This window comes from Oryza sativa, chromosome 12, assembly GCF_034140825.1.
Source record: "Oryza sativa Japonica Group chromosome 12, ASM3414082v1".
Lineage (NCBI taxonomy): Eukaryota > Viridiplantae > Streptophyta > Magnoliopsida > Poales > Poaceae > Oryza > Oryza sativa.
In genome coordinates, this window is record NC_089046.1 from 23000438 (window position 1) to 23006353 (window position 5916).

The following is a 5916-nucleotide window of genomic DNA, read 5'->3' on the forward strand; positions in this document are numbered from 1 at the left end:
GCAGTGAAGTTGGCGACCGTACGTCCGATGCGCGCTTGCATGTCATCCAGGGCTAGGCATGTCCGGCTGTCCGCAAAGAAAATTGCTATGCATACCACCCATCTATTCCACTCACGTCAACAGTTGTTAACGGCTACAGTGCATATGAATATGCTTTTTTTCGATTAATCTATGATTCATGTCTCTAGTTATCTAAGTGTATCTTAGATATAGCAGTACTCATCCGCAATCTAAATGACGTACAGATCGATACATCCCTCTCCGCTTTTGTCACTTCTTGTTTTCTCTTTCCTTTTTTTTCCATTATTTGTCAATCAACATTAGTAAATTAATCATTCCTACCCCAAATCTCTTATATGGTAAGTATTAGAAATATTACGACATAAACTTAAAATGTACTCCTAAGTCCTACAATTTACACTGTGCGGTCCTGATGACACACAACAAATGGGAAATTAACGGTATATAGCCATGGATCATGAGTCATGACGCTCCCAATCTTTGTGTAACGACTGAGCCCGTCAGTTAGATGGACACTCATGCCTCGTGCCACCGTGCGGCCTTCGTTGCCGCCAACTACACGACTTCCCAGTTCCCACGTTGCTTTGCATTCGTTGTTCAAAACTCTATGGCCTCTGTTGGCACTTCATCTTTTTCTAAGTTGAGCTTAATAATTCCGGTTACTAAATGCTAATGTCAATTTTACAGTCAAAATTTGATAATTTCGGTATGTGTTACAATTTTAATTTGGGACTGTCTATAGATCATTTGACAGAAAACCCTTTTATAAATCTTGCAAATTTTAGACCACCCGATTGCTTCAAGATTAGTCCAGACCACCAAAGCCTAAAAATCATCTCTCTTCTCCCGATTCCTTCACGCCGCCGCGTTCCTCAGCGCTTCCCCCCGCCTCCGCCACCGCCGCTGCCGGCCCAGCGCGCCGCCGCCCGGCCTCGCCGGCTGGCTGAAAGGTGCCCCCGGCCGGCCCCCTCCCCCTCCCCTTCCCCCTCCCCCTCCCTCTCCTCTCCTTTGCCTCAAGCTAGCGGCAGCGAGCTGTCCGTCATCTTCCCCGTCGCCAGCGGCGGGACACCACCATCGCCCGCCTCCTCCTACCACTATTTCCGCTTTGCCCCCAGCCCGCCGCCGTCCTCGAACCCCACGGCTTCGGCAGCGCCGCTGCCGCCTAGCCGCCCGCCCGATCCGCCGCCCACCGCTGGGCTGTTGCCTCCCACGGCTATCCCTCTAAAACCGGCGAACTCCCCCCTCTTCCGCCTCCCCCTCCCCCCTCCCACCCCCACCCCACCCCAGGACCCTAATTCGTCAGCCCTCTACCGGGTTTGGGTTCGCCGGCGCCGGAGAAGAAGAGGTGGTCGCCGGAGTTTGAGAAGAAGAGTACGAATCGCGAAGCACATCAAGTGATCCAAAATTTGCAAGATTTGAGGTTGGATTTTTCTGTCAACAGAGCTTTAGCAATTCCGTTTTAGTTTACTTTGACAAGGAGGTTGATAGAGGAAACATGAAACATTTCTTTATTGAGATTTGAAATAAATCAACTAGAAAAAGAAATTGTGTGGCATCTGACCCATATGTGTACAACTTACATCCCACTAGTGCATGTACACTGGTGGAGAAACCATCTTTCGTCGGTCGGCCGATTTCCACAATAGTCCCGGATGCAATAAAAACTGGGGCTAAAGATGATCTTTAGTCCCGGTGGGACTAAAGATCATCTTTAGTCCCGGTTCGAATGCTGTCAGGACCTGTCAGGCCCCCCCGGGATCTTTAGTCCCGGTTGGTAACACCAACCGGGACTAAAGATCCCGGTGATCTTTAGCCCCGGTTGGTGCTACCAACCGGGACTAAAGTCCCACCCCTATATATATGTCTTCTTCCTCCTCCAGCTGCCCGAGCAAGCTTCAAAATTACTTCAAAAAAGAGGGGAGGTCATGCCAAAATTTCTATTTAATTTATTTTGGTGATTACATACAAATCGGAGGTGCCTAAAAGGTTTGCAACTTCATCCTCCAATGTTTTTTTTGTCATACTACATTTGCACCTATGTTTTGCACACTTTTTTTTGTCTACAAAATTTAGTTGTAAGTTGATGAGAGAGAAAATGTGTGTGGGGAAGAAAGAATATATAGAAATTTAGTTCATTTGCTAAACAATGTTTTATAAAATAGTTGAGAAGGAAAACTCTAGTGAAAGTTAATCTTAAATAATAGAAAACAAACTAAAATGAAAATTAAAAGAAGTAAAACACATTAAAATTAGTTTAAAACTTTACAACTAGTTTTTAAGAATTATTTGGTGTAATATTTTATGATTTTTGTATGAATAAAGATATCTTATAATTATTGTATGACTGTCATTATTGTAAGAATAATTATTTGTGTGCGGTTTTTTTTGACTCATGTAGATGGATCGGCAATGGATGTACGCTGACCGGCGGTCCAAAGAGTTTATTGACGGCGTGCACTATTTTTTGAGAGTGGCCGAAGCTAACAGGCAAAGGGGTTTTATTTGTTGTCCATGCAATAAGTGTAAGAATCAGAAGGAGTATTCTGCATCCAGGACTATTCATTTCCACTTGTTTGAGTCGGGGTTCATGCCAAGCTATAATTGTTGGACATCCCACGGAGAGCAAGGTGTTGAAATGGAAGAAGATGAAGTGGAAGACGACAATATTCCGGACTTTGCTCAGTATGTTGGATTTGAAGGAAATCAAACGGGCGAGGAGGAAATAGCTGCTAATGGTAACGACGTTGCGGATGATCTTGGTCAGATGTTGCAGGACGCCAGTGAGGACTGCGAAAGTGAAAAGGAGGCCCATAAATTGGACAAGATGTTGGAGGACCACAGAACTTCGTTGTACCCAGGTTGCGAGCAGGGGCACAAAAAGTTGGATACCACTCTGGAGTTGTTGCAATGGAAGGCAAAAAATGGGGTTAGTGACAAGGCATTTGGCGATTTATTGAAACTCGTCAAGAACATTCTTCCGGGGGGAAACAAATTGCCCGAGACAACGTACGAGGCTAAGAAGATAGTCTGCCCGTTAGGACTGGAAGTTCATAAGATTCACGCATGTCCGAACGATTGTATCCTATATCGCGGTGAGGAGTATGAGAACCTAGAAGCATGCCCTGTTTGCAAAGCACTACGATACAAGATTAGACGGGACGATCCAGGAGAAGTTGACGGGCAGCTAACAAAGAAGAGAATTCCTGCTAAGGTAATGTGGTATTTCCCTATAATACCACGGCTAAGGCGTTTGTTCAGGAACAAGGGGAATGCTAGAATGTTGCGATGGCACGCTGAAGAGCGTCAACAAGACGGGATGCTGAGACACCCCGCCGATGGTTCGCAGTGGCGAAACATCGACAGAAAATTTAAAGAATTTGGAAAGGACGCACGAAACATACGGTTTGGTTTGAGTACGGATGGCATGAATCCTTTTGGAGAGATGAGCAGCGGCCATAGCACTTGGCCCGTTACGATGTGTATCTACAACCTCCCCCCCTGGCTATGCATGAAGAGGAAGTACATAATGATGCCGATTATTATTCAAGGCCCCAAGCAACCTGGTAACGACATCGACGTGTACCTAAGACCACTGGTCGAAGATCTTAAACAGTTGTGGAAGAAGGAAGGTGTCCCCGTGTGGGACGAGGACAAACAGGAGGAGTTTAACCTACGAGCGCTGCTGTTCGTAACCATCAACGATTGGCCTGCACTTAGCAACCTATCCGGACAGTCCAACAAGGGGTACAAGGCTTGCACTCACTGTATGGATGAAACAGAAAGTACGTATCTTAAGCACTGTAGGAAGGTTGTATACATGGGTCATCGTCGATTCCTTGCAGCAAACCACCCGGTACGGAAGAAAGGCAAGCACTTCGAACATAAGGCCGACCACCGTACGAAGCCTAAACATCGCAGCGGGAAAACAGTGTTTGCTATGGTTAAAGATCTTAAAGTAGTGTTCGGAAAGGGGCCTGGAAGCCAGCATATAGAGAGCGAAGATGGTCACGCGGTGATGTGGAAAAAGAACTCTATATTTTGGGAGTTACCATATTGGGAATTCTTGGACGTACGCCACGCAATCGACGTGATGCACCTCACTAAGAAACTTTGCGTAAACCTTCTTGGCTTCCTAGGTGTATACAGAAAGTCGAAAGATACACTGGAAGCACGTAATGATCTGAAGCATATGGAACAACGCGGCGACCTTCACCCGGAACCAAAGGAGAAAGGAAGCCATTACTTGAGTCCAGCCAGCTACACTCTTAGCAAGGCAGAGAAGGAAAGTATGTTTGAATGCTTGGAGAGCATAAAGGTACCGTCTGGATACTCCACGAATATCAAGCGAATAATAAGCACGAAGGAGAAGAAGTTCACAAACCTAAAGTCTCATGACTGTCACGTGTTGATGACACAACTGCTACCAGTTGTAATAAGGGGTAGCCTTCCAGACAATGTCCGGGCAACAATAACAAAGATATGTGCATTCATGAACGCAATTTCGCAGAAGGTCATCGATCCGGATAGATTAGAAGCCCTTCAGAATGAAGTGGTGCAATGTCTCGTCAGTTTTGAGTTAATATTTCTACCTTCATTTTTCAATATAATGACGCATCTGCTTTGTCACCTTGTGAAAGAGATCCGTATTCTCGGGCCTATGTACCTACACAACATGTTTCCTTTCGAGAGGTACATGGGCGTTCTGAAGAAGTATGTTCGTAACCGTGCTCGTCCAGAGGCAAGCATCGCCAAGGGTTATGGAACAGAGGAGGTCATCGAATTTTGCGTAGAATTTATCGAAGACCTTCGCCCAATCGGGGTACCTGAATCACGCCATGAAGGGAGACTACGGGGAAAGGGAACTCTCGGAAGGAAAGCAATAACGACGGTAGACAACAATTTATTCCGTAAAGCCCATTTCACTGTTCTGCAACACTCTTCATTGGTAGCTCCTTACATCGAGGAGCACTTGGCTCTAGTTCGCGCCAGGAACATCGGTAAGTCCGATGCATGGATTACACGGCATCACATTGATACTTTCCCCGCGTGGCTACGACAACATCTCATGGGTAACGAGTCGATCAACCAACAACTTGCCTTCCTGGCGAGGGGACCGTCTGGGTCGATCGCGACATTCCAGGGATATGAGATCAATGGGTACACATTCTACACAAGAGCCCAAGACATGAAGAGCACGAACCAAAACAGCGCTGTTCGTGTCGATGCCATGGGACACGATGGAACAACTGCCACGTATTACGGTGCCATCGAGGACATATGGAACTTGACTATGGTCCTCTCAAGGTTCCTCTGTTCCGGTGCCAATGGGTTAGGTTGACTGGTGGAGGCGTAATGATTGATGACAGTGGGATGACAACTGTTGACCTTAACAAGGTTGGATACTCGGACGAACCTTTTATCCTTGCCAATGATGTAACGCAAGTCTTTTTCGTGAAGGACATGTCTAGCAAAGGAAAGAAGGGCAGAGGGCCTGATGAGCCTAAGCGTCAAGTGGTTCTCCCAGGCAAAAGAAAAATCGTCGGAGTTGAGGACAAGACTGACGAGGATTACGATCAGTTGGATGGGCAACCCCCTTTCACGGTGACGATTGACCCTAGCATCCTCCTATCAAATGAAGACACCCCTTACTCACGCAGCGATCACAAGGAGGGAACAATAGTGAGGAGAAAGTACGTGCCGTAATTATTGTGTACACGATGTAAACTATTTTGGATGTATTGATTATCCATATAAATCAATTGATGTATGGCATATGTTAATTACGCACGATTATTAGAGGTTTCAACAAGTTTAAATCATGTATATGCTAGTTATATGTGATACTTACAATTTTTAAAAGTTTTAAATCACACAGGTGGCAATTTCATATGTATG